This window comes from Oryx dammah, unplaced genomic scaffold (assembly GCF_014754425.2).
Source record: "Oryx dammah isolate SB20612 unplaced genomic scaffold, SCBI_Odam_1.1 HiC_scaffold_16, whole genome shotgun sequence".
In the NCBI taxonomy this organism is placed as follows: domain Eukaryota; kingdom Metazoa; phylum Chordata; class Mammalia; order Artiodactyla; family Bovidae; genus Oryx; species Oryx dammah.
The window spans coordinates 48,015,643-48,032,096 of record NW_024070200.1 but is presented as its reverse complement, the minus strand read 5'-3'; positions in this window follow the sequence as shown (position 1 = coordinate 48,032,096).

Here is a 16,454-nt window from a genome sequence, read left to right as displayed (position 1 = left end):
AACTTGGGTCTGTCTGACTTTACAGCTCATACTGGGCCTCCCAGTCAGCAGGACTGCTGTGGACTGGACTGTGTCCCCCGCCAAATTCATATGTGGAAGCCCTAACTCCCCGTGTGGCTATATGTGGAGTAAGGAAGTAATTAAATAAAGTCATAAGGGTAGTACCCTGATCCAGAAGGATTAGTGTCCCCATGAAAGGAAACATAAGAGAGCTCATTCTCTTTCACTACCATGTAAGGGCACAGTGAGAAAGGGCCATTTGCAAACCAGGAAGAAAGTCCACACTAGGAACTGAATCAGCTGGCACCTTGATCTTGGACTTCCCAGCCTCCAGAACCATAAGAAATAAATGTCTGCTGTTTAAGCCACCCAGTCTGTGGTATTTTGTTATGGCAGCCCAATTAGACTAAGATAGGAGCTCAGCTGCTGCAGAGCAGCCAAGGATGCTGATTAAAATGAACAGCTCTCCTTCCATGGAATATTGCTCTGCTCAAAAAGAGCAGGACTGAGGGAGAATCAAAATGATGATCATAGTGATGATAATTCACACCCAAGCCGAAGCCACCTGTACCATTCACAAGTGAACACACACACACACACACACACCCCAAGCTCAGAACAATAAAACCACCCAAAACCTCACAAACTAAATCCAAACATTTTCCTTGAGAAGACAGGAAGTGGCACAGCAATCAGGTATTTATTACCCACTAATTTGCCGCACATATTGAAATGGCTGAGTCTGCAGTCTTATAGAGTGGACAGGTGAAATGAATAAACTAAGCCCGGGCTCTTAAACTTTTAATCCAGAGCCTCCTGTGCCTGCAGGTCACTGGACAATGTGAGTGTGGTAGACTAGATATCTGAATGATTCTCCCAGTGAGAAAGTGAAAAACTGAATGCTGAATAAAATATTAAATAAAATATCTTCTTTTTTTTTTTTTGGCGGTGCCGCATGGAATGCAGGATCTTAGTTCCCTGACCAGGGGTTGAATCTGTGCCTCCTATGGTGAAAGGACAGAGTCTTAATTTACCACTGGACCACCAGGTATGTCCTCTAAATATCTTTTAAAATGTATCACTGAACTGACACAAAAATGAGTAATCTATAGATATCAAAACTGGGGGTAAAGGAGTCCCAAGGCCAGCTGGTACTCTGAGGCTTTCTGCTGGACACTGGAGGCTTTGAGCTTCCATTTTGACAGTTGCTTCAGGTGAGAGATCAGAAGACAAATCTTAGGGCCCACCCAGTGATATGGGAAAAAAATGCATGCATATATATGTATGTAAATTTTACTGACATAAATTGATATATGGCTCCAATTTACAAATAATAATAAAACACACAACATACCTTATTGTAAATTCTATGTAGAAAATTGATTCCTACAAAACACTTGCTGATTTTTGCCAAAATGTTTCATCCATAGCCAACCTATGGTTGTAATTCACTGTAGCTCTAACATGAATGTTAGCTAACACTTCTTTATGTTAAGGAGGAAGATAAAATGAAACAAGACATATGTTGGCACTTTCTGCATTAGTCAATAATGTAACCAACCTCTTTATCAATCAGATAATAATTTTAAATACTGGAAGAGTACTTCTTCACTTTTTCTGTGCTAATCTCAACGTAATGGCTGCAGACACAACATACTTTTAAGTTTAACTTAAATTATTAATATTTTATCACTTTCTTAAGGCTAGACAATTAATAAAACATTAAACCAAGTCTTCCTTTGTAGCATTTGCTGATTTTCAGGTGTAAATACTTTCACCATGGCTAATTTCAAGCTACCAATGTGATTTCACTGAACATGAACTTGGGAAGAGATACACAATACTATTAATATATAGGATTTTCAATAGCGAATGGTTTAAATCAGGGGTTAGCAAACTTTTTCTTTGAAGTGCAAGATAATAAATATTTTAGGCTTTGTGGGCTATATAGGTCTCTGTCAAACAACATTATTTGGTTTTCTCCACAACACACTAAAATATTTTTAAAAAACATTCTTAACTTGAGGACTATATAAAAACAGGCTATGCACCAGATTTGGCATACAGGCTATAGTTTGCCAACCTCAATTTCAAATAAAAGATTAGATATAGCATAAGAGAGAATTAGTGAACTAGAGAAGTAGTGAATTAGCAACAATTGAAACACAAAGTGGGTGGAATGATATCTTTAATTTGCTAACAGAAAATAACTGTTGACCTATAATAATTCTATACCTAGTGAAACTAGCTTTCAAGAAGAAAGATGAAATAAAACCATTTCAAACAAAAGCAGAGTGTGCTGCCAAAATTTTTTCAGTAAAGAAAATCTAAAGAATATACTTCTGATATCCTGGATAGAAGAACCAAGTAAAAAAAAGAAGAAGAAATGGTGAGCAAAGATGTTAGCTGACATGTGTATAAAACTAAGCACATATTGTCTGTATAAAAATATTAAATACTGTGAACTTTGTGTGTATGTGAAAAGGGAAACAGGCTAAAATACTGGGTGAGAATATCAAACAAATTAGGAGACTGTGATTGGGATGAAAAAATTCTAAGACCCTTATGTATTTGGGAAGAATGCACAGATTCTGATTGGACTTTAGACTTCACTATGTTAGGTATGCTACTGGAGATCAGTGGAGAAATAACTCAAGAAAGAATGAAGGGATGGAGCCAAAGCAAAAACAATACCCAGTTGTGGATGTGACTGGTTGATAGAAGCAAGGAACGATGCCGTAAAGAGCAATATTGCATAGGAACCTGGAATGTCAGGTCCAAGAATCAAGGCAAATTGGAAGTGGTCAAACAGGAGATGGCAAGAGTGAACATCGACATTTTAGGAATTTGCGAACTAAGATGGACTGGATTGGGTGAATTTAACTCAGATGACCATTATATCTACTACTGTGGGCAGGAATCCCTTAGAGGAAATGGAGTAGCCATCATGGTCAACAAAAGAGTCTGAAATGCAGTACTTGGATGCAATCTCAAAAATGACAGAATGATCTCTGTTCGTTTCCAAGGCAAACCATTCAATATCACAGTAATCCAAGCCTATGCCCCAACCAGTAATGCTTAAGAAGCTGAAGTTGAATGGTTCTATGAAGACCTACAAGACCTTTTAGAACTAACACCCAAAATAGATGTCCTTTTCCTTATAGGGGACTGGAATGCAAAAGTAGGATGTCAAGAAACCCCTGGGGTAACAGGCAAATTTGGCCTTGGAATATGGAATGAAGCAGGGCAAAGGCTAATAGAGTTTTGCCAAGAGAACGCACTGGTCATAGCAAACACCCTCTTCCAACAACACAAGAGAAGAGTCTACACATGGACATCACCAGATGGTCAACACTGAAATCAGACTGATTATATTCTTTGCAGCCAAAGATGGAGAAGCTCTATACAGTCAGCAAAAACAAGACCGGGAGCTGACTGTGGCTCAGATCATGAACTCCTTATTGCCAAATTCAGACTTAAATTGAAGAAAGTAGGGAAAACCACTAGACCATTCAGGTATGACCTAAATCAAATCCCTTATGGTTATACAGTGGAAGTGAGAAATAGATTTAAGGGACTAGATCTGATAGAGTGCCTGATGAACTATGGACAGAGGTTTGTGACATTGTACAGGAGACAGGGATCAAGACCATCCCCATGGAAAAGAAATGCAAAAAAGCAAAATGGATGTCTGAAGAGCCCTTACAAAAAGCTGTGAAAAGAAGAGAAGTGAAAAGCAAAGGAGAAAAGGAAAGATATAAGCATCTGAATGCAGAGTTCCAAAGAATAGCAAGGAGAGATAAGAAAGCCTTTCTCAGTGATCAGTGCAAAGAAATAGAAGAAAACAACAGAATGGGAAAGACTAGAGATCTCTTCAAGAAAATTAGAGATACCAGGGGAACATTTCATGCAAAGATGGGCTCGATAAAGGACAGAAATGGTATGGACCTAACAGAAGCAGAAGATATTAAGAAGAGGTGGCAAGAATACACAGAAGAACCATACAAAAGAGATCTTCATGACCCAGATAATCACGATGGTGTGATCACTCACCTAGAGCCAGACATCCTGGAATGAGAAGTCAAGTGGGCCTTAGAAAGCATCACTATGAACAAAGCTAGTGGAGGCAGTGGAATTCCAGTTGAGCTGTTTCAAATCCTGAAAGATGATGCTGTGAAAGTGCTGCATTCAATATACCAGCAAATTTGGAAAACTCAGCAGTGGCCACAGGACTGGAAAAGGTCAGTTTTCATTCCAGTCCCAAAGAAAGGCAATGCCAAAGAATGCTCAAACTACCACACAATTGCACTCATCTCACACACTAGTAAAGTAATGCTCAAAATTCTCCAAGCCAGGCTTCAGCAGTATGTAAACCGTGAACTTCCAGATGTTCAAGCTGGTTTTAGAAAAGGCAGAAGAATCAGAGATCAAATTGCCAACATCCGCTGGATCATGGAAAAAGCAAGAGAGTTCCAGAAAAACATCTATTTCTGCTTTATTGACTATGCCAAAGCCTTTGACTGTGTGGCTCACAATAAACTGTGGAAAATTCTGAAAGAGATGGGCATACCAGACCACCTGACCTGCCTCTTGAGAAACCTATATGCAGGTCAGGAAGCAACAGTTAGAACTGGGCATGGAACAACAGACTGGTTCCAAATAGGAAAAGGAGTACGTCAAGGCTGTATATTGTTACCCTGCTTATTTAACTTATATGCAGAGTACATCATGAGAAAGGCTGGGCTGGAAGAAGCACAAGCTGGAATCAAGATTACCGGGAGAGATATCAATAACCTCAGATATGCAGATAACACCACCCTTATGGCAGAAAGTGAAGAGGAACTAAAAGGCCTCTTGATGAAAGTGAAGGAGGAGAGTGAAAAAGTTGGCTTGAAGCTCAACATTCAGAAAACTCAGATCATGGCATCTGGTCCCATCATTTCATGGCAAATAGATGGGGAAACAGGGGAAACAGTGTCAGACTTTATTTTGGGGGGCTCCAAAATTACTGCAGATGCTGATTGCAGCCATGAAATTAAAAGATGCCTACTCCTTGGAAGGAAAGTTATGACCAACCTAGACAGCATATTAAAAAGCAGAGACATTACTTTGCCAACAAAGGTCTGTCTAGTCAAGGCTATCATTTTTCCAGTGGTCGTGCATGGATGTGAGTTGGACTGTGAAGAAAGCTGAGCGCCAAAGAATTGATGCTTTTGAACTGTGGTGTTAGAGAAGACTCTTGAGAGTCCCTTGAACTGCAAAGAGGTCCAACCAGTCCATCCTAAAGGAGATCAGTCCTGGGTGTTCTTTGGAAGGAATGATGCTAAAGCTGAAACTCCAGTACTTTGGCCACCTCATGCGAAGAGTTGACTCATTGGAAAAGACTGTGACTCTGGGAGGGATTGGGGGCAGGAGGAGAAGGGGACGACCGAGGATGAGATGGCTGGATGGCATCACCGACTAGATGGACATGAGTTTGAGTAAACTCTGGGAGTTGGTGAGGGACAGGGAGGCCTGGCGTGCTGCGATTCATGGGGTCGCAAAGAGTCGGACACGACTGAGGGACTGAACTGAACTGATGTTAGGTATGCATTGTTTTTCAAATGGGTGGTGAGTATATAGATAGTCATTCTATTATTTATTTTTCTTTAAAATAGTTCAATTTTTAAATAAACTTTGTACATATTAAATATTTTATAATTATAATTACAATGATAATTTTTTTCAAGAAAGAAGGAAAAGGTAGTTGTAAAGTCAGTTTAAAAATAGACTCTGCAAAGGACCCCCAGCATGCGGGTGAGCCGTGCTGGGTGCCCTGCTTCAGCATCTAGGTCTGAAACTGGAGGAGAATTTAAATGCAGCCTCGTTTGCTGTCCTGCCCACTTTGGTTCTCCATAGATGGAGACAGTGTCTTCTCTATCCTCTGACTGCATAGTTCCATATCCCATGGTCCAGGTGGGGCCACTGCATACCCACTCCCATCCCTTACTGGTTTCTCTTTCTCTCATACTTTTCACTTGTCTTTTATGATTCCCAACAGCAGGCCAACATTCTGCAAGTGTTTGTTCAAGTTCAGTTCTGTCTGGTGACCTCTGTCTCCCTTAGTCTTTTCTTTTTCTCTCCTTTAAATATTTATTTATTTGGCGGCTCCAGGTCTTAGTTGCAGCGTGGTGGATGCTCATTGAGGCATGTGGGATCTAGTTCCCTGACTGGGAATTAAACCTGGGCCCCCTGCGTTGGGAGCTCAGCGTCATAGCCGCTGGAACACCAAGGAAGTCCCTGCCTTTTCTCAGACTTTGGTGGTTTCCCAGTCTTTTGTGAGAATAGGAAGAGTTAGGCAGCTCAGAGTCTCTCCACCTGTCCTGTACTCATCACACTGAATGTAACTCTGGGGTGTGGATACGGAGAATAAGGAAGACAATACATCTAGTAACTACAGTGAACATTTATTTAATCTGTAAAAGCACTCTGCATGCATTATCTCCTTTAATCCTCACAGCAACTCCATGAGCTGAGTAGTAGTAGTAGTCCTAATTTACAGGTAAGGACATGAAGGCTCAAAGAGGTTAAATGAGGCTGCACAATTGGTCAGAAGAGAGCCACACAGTCCTACTGAGACGCCACGCTCCTTTGGCTTCTTAGGTGTTCTTGTCTGGGGAACTGACCACCCAAGGGAGCCACTGAAAACCCCTGAGGATCATAAGTGATCCCTCGTGCGTTCACAGAAAGCCTAGAGAGATGGCCTCATCCTCCAGACATTCTCAGAGTAAAAAGCCCTCTCAGAAATCAGGGCACACTTCTAGAAACTCACTTCTCACTCTGCTTCTTCCGCTTGTGGGTAAATAGTAGAGAGTCTGTGACGGAAGTGATGTGCCTTTGGGCAAGTCACTTAACCTCTCTGTGCCCCATTTAAATAGAGAGTATAATGACATTTACCTCATGGAGTTGCGAAAATGAAATGTTAATATGTATGTGGTTCTCAGGACGGTGCTTGGCACTTAGTAAGCACTAACTGTTGGCTGTTATTACATTACTAATATCTGCAGTCCAATCATCCAGTCACTCCACCTGAGTTTCGGTGTGGCTGGCCGCCTCATTGTTTCCTCGTGTGCCTGTGGAGTTAAGTTCCTGTTTCAAAGGCCAGAGGGAAGCAAGAAGGTGGGCAGACCCAGGAGGTTACTGAAGAGATTGGGTTGGGCAAACTGAAAAGGCAGGAAGTCATCAGGTGGTGGAAATCTTCCCCTTTAGCTCACTGTATGCAGTGAGGGCACCCCTGGGTGATGGCTGGGGCCCAGGATGTGCATGGGTCCCGTTCCCACAATGGTACCAGGAGGGCTGAATCAGAGAGCATTGTTTAAATATGGCTGCTACCAATCATTTGGTGAACTGATCTGGATAATTCTATGTACTGTCTCTCAATATTCTGAATTTATGACTGTGGTTTTCTTTTTCTTCTCTCTCCCACCCCCCACCCCTAAATCCACTGAACTTGGCCTCTGGGAATCATGGGAATTATAGGGAATCATAGTGTGCTGGGACCAAGGTGATATTATTCACTGAGCTCTGGGAGCATCTGAAAGTATTCATGATAGGAGATCTTTCCATGTAAAACAGGGCCAAGGGAAAATCTAGTAGGCTGGCTTGAAGAAGTTTAGCCTCATCTGATTAGTGACACTAACTCTTCCAAGCCAAGAAACAGGAAGTTAGTTGCCAAGGTAGACAGGACAACGCTCTTTTTGGAGACTTCAGCAGTGGACAGCCACCCTCCGCAGGCCCAATGCCCCACCACTGCAGCGCCTCTTGCTAATTCTTCCACAGCACCCTGAGACTTCACATCTCACCGGGGGTGAGCATGGAGGTTGAGGGTCAGGGATGTCTCCCAAAATGACTCAGGGTTTGGGGAACTGGAAGACTTGGATGAAAAAGGCTCTGACTACATCCCATGCATGCATGCTAAGTTACTTCAGTTGTGTCTGACTCTGTGACCCCATGAACTGTAGTCTGCCAGGCTCCTCTGTCCATGGGATTCTCCAGGCAAGGATATTGGAGTGGGTTGCCATGCCCTCTTCCAGGGGATCTTCCTGACCCAGGGGTCAAACCCAAATCTCTTACGTTTCCTGCATCAGCAGGCAGGTTCTTTACCACGAAAGCCACCAGAGAAGTCCCTGACTGCATGCCAGGCAATATTATCTCCTTCCCTCTGCAGTCACAGGGGGAAGAATCCACAGAATCCACTGTGGCCAGCTTAAGCAGAAAAGGCTTAAGATACCTCTAAGAATCTCTTCTCTGATAGCTAAGCTTGTAAAGAATTGGCCTGCAATGCAGGAGGCTCCAGTTTGATTCCTGGGTCAGGAAGATCCCCTGGAGAAGGGATAGGCTACCCACTCCAGGATTCTTGGGCTTCCCTGGTGGCTCAGCTGGTAAAGAATCTGCCTGCAATGCAGGAGACCTGGGTTCGATCCCTGGATTAGGGATACAGCTACCCACTCCAGTATTCTGGCCTGGAGAATTCCATGGACTGTATAGTCCATGGGGTCACAGAGTCAGACATGACTGAGTGCCTTTCACTTTCAACAATCTCTGTGAAGGCATGAGGCTATGTTTGGCAGCTGTGAGAAGGCAGAGCTGCTGTAAGGAGATACCATTGCTACCTTGACTGAGTGTGGGCCAGGTACAATGCCTGGCAGGACTGATGCTGGGCTTACACTCTGCTGCTGCCACCTCTGAAAGCAGGACACTTCCGGACCACCCACGCCAAACTGGGTGGGGCTCAATTCCCAAACAGGTAGGCTCTGAGGCTGCATCTGATTGGTGGACACCACGTCACATGTGTGGACCCTAACTGCAAAGGAAGCTGGGAAAGTGCGACTGGGGTTTCTACTTCAGTGGAGGCGAAGAGTGAAAGGGGGGCAGACTTTGTACAAAAGAAGAGTGTTTGGGGATGCAGGAAGAATGACGAACATTCACATATAATCAGGAACTTTAAAATTCACAAGACTAAGAATCCTTCAGAGGTAACCATACTGCTTTGAGAGAGATCTTTGAGCTCTGATCTGCTACGTGGGTGTGAACCCACCCTACACTCCCTCAAATTCTTGCCCTGCTCCAGGAATCCACAACATATGGCCTTCTTCCCTGTGTATCTCAGGAGCAATGGTTTAATCCTTGCTGTTTTTATGGTTGGTTGGGCTTTTTTAGGCAAACTCAAATGCCTTCAAGGGCCAGACAGGTAAATAAATGGGTGAAGTGAGCGGTGGGAAGGGCAGGGAGCTGGCAGGAGTGGAACTGAAAGAACTGCCCCTTCCTTGTTTACTAGAATTTCTTTCACTCCCCAAGATGACTTTAGATGGATTGTTCAAGCCAGAATCCAATAGAAGACTAAGAATTGAATTTGGTTGTTCTGGGTCTTAAGTATCTTTAATCTAGAAGAAACACTGGGCTGTTTGTTTTGCTATTTTTGTGCGTTTCTACTGACAATGATTTGAGGAAGCCACACCAGTGTCTTGTTGCCTGTCTAGATATACGTGCTGTTTCCTTGTGATGTCTGTCACTTTGTTTCCTTAATCCTTGCATTTGCTGAAAACTGAAAGTTAGAGCTAAAGGCTCGATTAAATCCAGGTGATGCTGACTCTGCCTACTTCATCACCTCAGAAAGCAGGGGACAATGTCCTACTAGTAGTGATGAAATGGAATAAGACCTTCTGGTCCTTGCCACCACCACCACCCCCCTGCCCCCCGCCCCCCGCCTGAACCATGACCTCTGTCTGCCTTTTGTCTGTGAAAAACTTTAGTCAAAGAATAAGTTTAACCAGAGAAGTGAGACATGTGGAAACAAAGGAAAACAGGCAAAGGAGACTAAACAAGAGTAATGTAGTCATTAAGCATAGTCAAGCCCTTTTGTTCTTTCTCAAGGGCTATAGATAATATTCTGAGCCATCTCCTGTGAGCTGTCTTATAAATGAAGATTAACTGTACCTAAAACAATCAAGATGGTGTTGGTCAGATCACTGATGACCAGTCTGAAGATGACTGTCAGGGCTGACTGCTGTTTTTATATGCAGCCCCCTCCTTCTGTCTATAAAAGCTCTTGCCCCACTGGTTGCCATTGTGTGGGGGGGAATTGGCCTTTGGACAGATATCTGCCCTCCCAAGTTGGTGGCATCTGAGATAAAGCAAACTTTCTTTTCCACCAACCTGGCCTGTTTATTGGCTTTCAAGTGGCAAGCAGCCAGCCCCACACACTCTTTCAGTAACAGTGATGCTAGATGAAGGACTAGGTTTAGAAGACCCCTGCCATTGTAACTATATTTTCTTCCTTAGAAAAATCATTTCCCCAAGAAAGCTTTTACCTAATGATTTTAGCATTCACTGACTCTCCTTTCCTGAATTAATTATTTCAGTAGGGATTGCAAGAGGGTGTTTTTCTAATGCTATAATTTCTTCGACATTTATTAGCTGGCATTCCTGGTAGCTCAGCTGGTAAAGAATCTGCCTGCAATGCAGGAGACCCCGGTTCAATTCCTGGGTTGGGACGATCCCCTGGAGAATGGATAGGCTACCCACTCCAGTATTCTTGGGCTTTCCCAGTGGTTCAGTGAGTAAGGAATCCACCTGAAATGCGGGAGACCTGGGTTCAATCCCTGGGTTGGGAAGATCCCCTGAAGGAGGGCATGGCAACCTACTCCAGTATTCTTGCCTGGAGAACCCCCATGGACAGAGGAGCCTGGCGGGTTGCAGTCCATGGGGTCACAAAGAGTCTGACACGATTGAGTGACTAAATACACAGCATGTTCTTCTGTAAATAAGAATTTTCTTAATCAGCTTGGACTATCTGATGATCCTGAAACAGAAACTACCGGTTCCTAATGGACTGCATTGTCAGGAACCAAATCACAGTCTTCCAAGAGGTTATCTTTGAGTGACTATTTCAATTTATTCAATTTGTTTATCTAAATCTTCTATGATAAGCAAATATCACTTTTTAATAAGAAATCATATTTAACAAGGACACTCAAAGAGTAGCCCTACTAGGTAAGAAAGTAAGAACTGGACTGACCCAGGACCATGCCTTTAAAGTCAGAAATACTTAGACAGGAGGATACCAGGCCTGTAGGTACTTGCAAAGATGTTACACACCTATTCATCAGCCCTGATTCTTGCAGTATTCACTGTCATCCTCATCACTCACAGTTACCACACTAATCACAGGGTGGGGATGGGCAGGATGGGGTGACCGGGAAGGATGCCATAGGCACTTAGCTGAAAGAGTCAAGTCATCTTTGAGAGTCTTTAGATCATCTGGCCCTACCCAAAAAGAGGGCCTTTCCCAGCTATTCCTGCCCCACTCTAACCCCTGCCAGTTCTGGCAAGAACTACCCAGGCTGGTGCCATTGTTCCTAGGTCAACTGAGCAGTCACCCAATCTAGTAGTAAAGCCAGCAGGCCAGGGAGCAGGATGGGGGTGCAGTGACCTGTGGTTTTCAGTCTAACGATGTGCAAGACTTACATTTGTTAAATTTAGCCTTAAGTATTTTCTGTCTTGTTATTGCTGTAAATTGGATTGCTTTTTCAATGATCTACTGCTAAAAAATATGGAGGGGCTTCCCTGCAGGCTCAGCAGTAAAGAATCTGCCTGCCAGTGCAGGAGAAGCAGGTTTGATCCCTGGGTCAGGAAGATCCCCTGGAGGAGGAAATGGCAACTAACTCCAGTATTCCCGCCAGGCTCCTCTGTCCATGGGATTTCCCAGGCAAGAATACTGGAATAAGTTGCAATTTCCAGCTCCAGGGGATCTTCCCGACCCAGGGATTGAACCCACGTCTCCTGCATTGGCAGGTGGATTCTTTACCACTGAGCCACTTGGGAAGCCTGCCTCCAAGAGCAGGGAGGGAAATGTGTGCTCCTTCCTCAGAAGCCAGGCTATCCGGCCTTGGACGACCCTGAGGCTGACGGCTGGTCGTCAGGGTGAGGCCTGCCAGGGTCTGTGAGCAGCGTAACTGGCTTCCAAGGAGTTTGATCTTAGGAGTTTCCACTTTGCTCAGTGGCTCCAGAGGCCCCTCATTCGCTTCAGTCCCATCTCTTGACAGGTTTCCCTGAGGTGCCTGGGCTGCCTCCCCCAGGGACCTTCCTTTTGTCCTTGGGTTCTCACGAAAATGAATGACCCAGTGTTCCAGGCCATTTCCATAGGACTTGAGGGGAAGGGTTTGTGGGCTCTGTGTGGTCCTGATAAGGCAGGCCTGGACAGGCTTCACTGGCTTCAGTCACAGCTTGGCTCACTTTGCCAGAAAAGGGAGGGCCGGGCCCACAGGGCGCTGGGATTATACCGACCCTCAGACAGGGTTTGTCCAGGGACCATGGCTGGGTAGGAGTGGGGGTGGTGGTAGAGCAAAGCTGTAGGGGTCCCAGGCCTCAGGTTGGCTGGGGTCAGAGAGCATGGGACAGAGGTGGGGGCAAGCCCCACCCAGCCTTGTTGTTCAGTCTGTAAGTTGTGACTTATAGACGCTGCAACTCCATGGATTGCAGCACACCAGGCTCCTCTGTCCTTCACCATCTCCCAGTTTGCTCAAACTCACATTCATTGAGTCGATGATGCCATCCAGCCATCTCATCTTCTGTCGCCCCCTTCTCCTCCAGCCCTCCATCTTTCCCAGCATCAGGGCCTTTCTTTCCCACCCAGTTTTACCCCTCCATTTCTGCACTCCACACCCTCCTCCTCCATGTCCCTGAACCGCATCACTGCCCCTCCAGTAAGTGGAGGGACCAGTCAATCAGCTGTGTGCTGTCCAGCAACTTAAGCTTTCTAAGCTGAATAAAAACAAAGGCGGTCGTGGGGGGCGGGCGGATTCTAGAAAACACTTACCCAGAGGATTTTTGGAAGGTTAAATAGAAATGCTCCTCATATAATACCAGACACTCAGAGAGTGTGCAATACACATCACTTTCCTCTCTTTCTTCTCTGTAACAGTTTTGTGCCCATTGCTTTGCTCTATCAGGGAAGCTAGGCAAGCTGGCAGTTCTCAGCAGGAGTGGGGAAGCCACTGTTTTCTCTTTGTGCCCAGAAATACTGCTACCAATGGATGGCTTCCCCCCCTCCGCAGGTAACACTGGAGTATTGTGACCCCGGGCAGAATGGATGGATGGACAAATGCTGCTGTGGAGGAGAAACAATGTCCCCAAAGACCTGCCCTTTACCCAGACCCACCAAGGACACCTATTCTTCATGTCACTGCCAGTAAAAATTTCCAACCTGCAACCTCAATCCAGTTCAGTTAGAATCTGTGGGGGTATGGCCAGCTTTGGGTATTGTTTAAAAGTCCCCAGGTGCTTCTAATGTGTAACCAGGGTTAAGAACTACCGGTCTAGTCCAACCTCCCCATTGCAGAGATAAAAACACACAGGGGGGAGAAAAAAGTAATCTCAGAAGAGTTAAAAGTAATAAAATATTTAAAGGGACAGGCAGAATTTAGTATAAAGTAGGACCCCAAAAATCCAGCACATTCGTACTTAGTCATGTCTGACTCTTTGCGACCCCATGAACTGTATGTAGCCCATCAGGCTCCTCTGTCCACAGAATCTTCCAGGCAAGAATACTGAAGTGGGTTGCCATTTCCTCCTCCAGGGAATCTTCCTTACTCAGGGACTGAACCCTCGTCTCTTGCAGCAGGGTTTTGTTTTTTTTTTTCACCACTAGTGCCACTTGGGAAGCCCACCCCAAAGAGGGAACCAATTATTTGTAGGGAACAAGGTATAAGGAAGGTTGAGAAGTGCTGCAAACGAGACTCTCAACCAGGGCTGAACATTCTTGCAAAGGGGATGTTCAGCTAAGAATCCTGTTTGTTCCCGTGGGAAAAGAACATTTCTTGCACACAAGGATGTTTCTCTGATTCCTCAAAAGGAACAGACCCAGGGACAAAACGGATTCTAAGTTGACGAGGAAGTTCCCCAAAACAAAGTCTTAGCTGCAGTAAATAAGTTAAGGTAAAGGTTATCTCGCCCTGCGCCTGCGCACTGTATAGTCGCTGAATCATACTGCTTGGCAATTTGTCCTGTAGGTTGTTGTGCAAGGGATATAAAATAAAGCAGCTGTAAGAAGCGGGGGTTAAAAAAAAAAAAAAAAAGATTCAAACCACTCTGCAGTGTTGGTGTTTCATTCCGTCGCCAGCATCTGGCGCCCAGCGCGGGGCACGACGGAACCGAAAGGGTAAGCACCCCGGGGTGAAATGCTGAAAGGGGGACTTTCGGGAAATAGAAAAAAAGAGAGAGAGAAAAAAAAGAAAGGGTGAGCACCCCAGGGCGAAATGCTGAAAGGGGGACTTTCGAGAAAAAGAGAAAATTATGGGGAATTCCCCGTCTTTAAAGTCACAATATATGGAGCTGGTTAAGGGGCTCCTGCATTCTATAGGAATTAAAATGTCTACTCGCCGCTTGAGTGAGTTGTTCTGTCTTATAGAGCAGCATTGCTATTGGTTTCAATATCAAACAGAAGTACAGCTGAATTTGAAGGAATGGAAAGTGATGCAGAAAGAGTTAAGGCAACATCAAAAAGGAAATGTGATTCCTTTAAGGCTGTGGACTCTATGTAGCGCTATAAATTAAAATTAATGGCTGCTGATAGTGAGGCCATCTCAGGTTCTCTTAAGAAGGACGATCCCCCGTATGAGGATGTGCCTGTCAGTGAGAAGGAAGGCAAATGTGAGGAGGGGGCTTCACCTTGGCCTCTGCCCAAACCTCCGGATGATAGTACAGATTCATCCACAGAGACAGATAGAGATGTGAGTACGGGGGAGGATTCAGATTCTGTAGAGAGTCGGTGGTTTTGGAAGTACGGGACAAAGTATATTTTGGGAAATTCTTATTAATGGCTCTTGTCCTTTAATGTCACTGATTATTGAAGATAAACAAGTTTGAAGGATTAGCGGATACAGGAGCAGATGTTTCGGTTGTTTCTCTCCAGCAGTGGCCTAATGACTGGAAAAAAGAAAAAAGTCCTCTTGTTTTAACAGGCTTAGGATCTACAGCAGATGTGTGGAGAAGCGCTCAACCTTTGTCATGCCAACTGTCTAATGGAAAGAAAGTATTTATTTCTTTTTACATTAATATACCTATTAATATCTGGGGAAGGAATCTTTTATTTTCTTTAGGAACAACGCTCACCATCTCGTCGGAAAACTTGTAGCCACTGCTCAGATTCCTCGAGCTCTCCCATTGAAATGGTTAACTGATGTCCCTAAATGGGGTGAGCAGTGGCCACTTCCAAAAGTGAAGCTCGAGGCTTTAGAACAATTAGTAGAACAGCTTCAATCTGGCCATATCGAACCTTCCACGTCTCCTTGGAATTCCCCTGTTTTCGTCATTAAGAAAAAATCTGGTAAATGGAGAATGTTGACTAACAAATGTATAGAACCTACGGGAGCTTTGCAATTAGGTCTCCCTTCTCCTGCTTTGATTCCACAGAATTGGTCTTTGATGGTTTTAGATTTGAAGGATTGCTTTTTTACTATTCCTTTGCCATTGGAGGATAGAAATAAATTTGCTTTTACTATTTCAGTGTATAATCATGGGCAGTGTCAGGTAACCTTACTATTGGACGGGAAACTTTACTTTGAATATTAATGATCCTAGAGGGCCATTTCAAGTTCATTTGCATATTAATAAATCTTACTCTGCTATACCATGTGAAAAATTTCCTTATTCTTTACTGTATGGACAATGGATTTGGAATGAAATTTTGGGAGTTATATCATGTTCTGATTGTAACTTGACTCAATGTATAAACCGTTCCTGGTGGGGAAATGTTGAAAACAAGATGGTCCATTCCAGTAATTACTCTTTGGTTATTGTGAAAACACGGACTGAACTTTGGTTGCCTGTTAATCTTACTCGACCTTGGTCGGACTCTTTTGCTGTCACTCATCTTGTGAATGCTGTACAAACTCTTCTCCATCGATCTCGAAGAATGCTTGGCATTGTCATCGCATCAATTCTCGCCGTGGCTTCAGTAACAGCAACAGCAACTGTAGCAGGTCTTGCTTTGCATCAGGGCATACAGACTGCTGATTTTGTCAGGGAGTGGCATAAGGATGCTCATTTATTGTGGCAACAACAGCATGATTTGGACGCTCAATTGGCTACTGATGTATTGAATTTACAACACACTGTTTCCTGATTAGGAGATCAAGTGACTGTGTTAGCTACAAAGAGTGTATTAAAATGTGATTGGAACTCATCTCACCTATGTGTAACCCCTGTTCCCTTTAATATGAGTGAGGGTTGGGAAAAAATGAAAAGGTCTTTAGCGGGACACCAGAATTTAACTGCTGAAATTATGGAATTGGAACAAACTATATTGTCAACTTTTAGTAAGACGCTGCCTGATATTCTTGGTTCTGATATACTGAAGAGTCTTCAAGAAGGATTAGATAACCTTAATCCTTTAGGGCATATATCTACATTGTTAA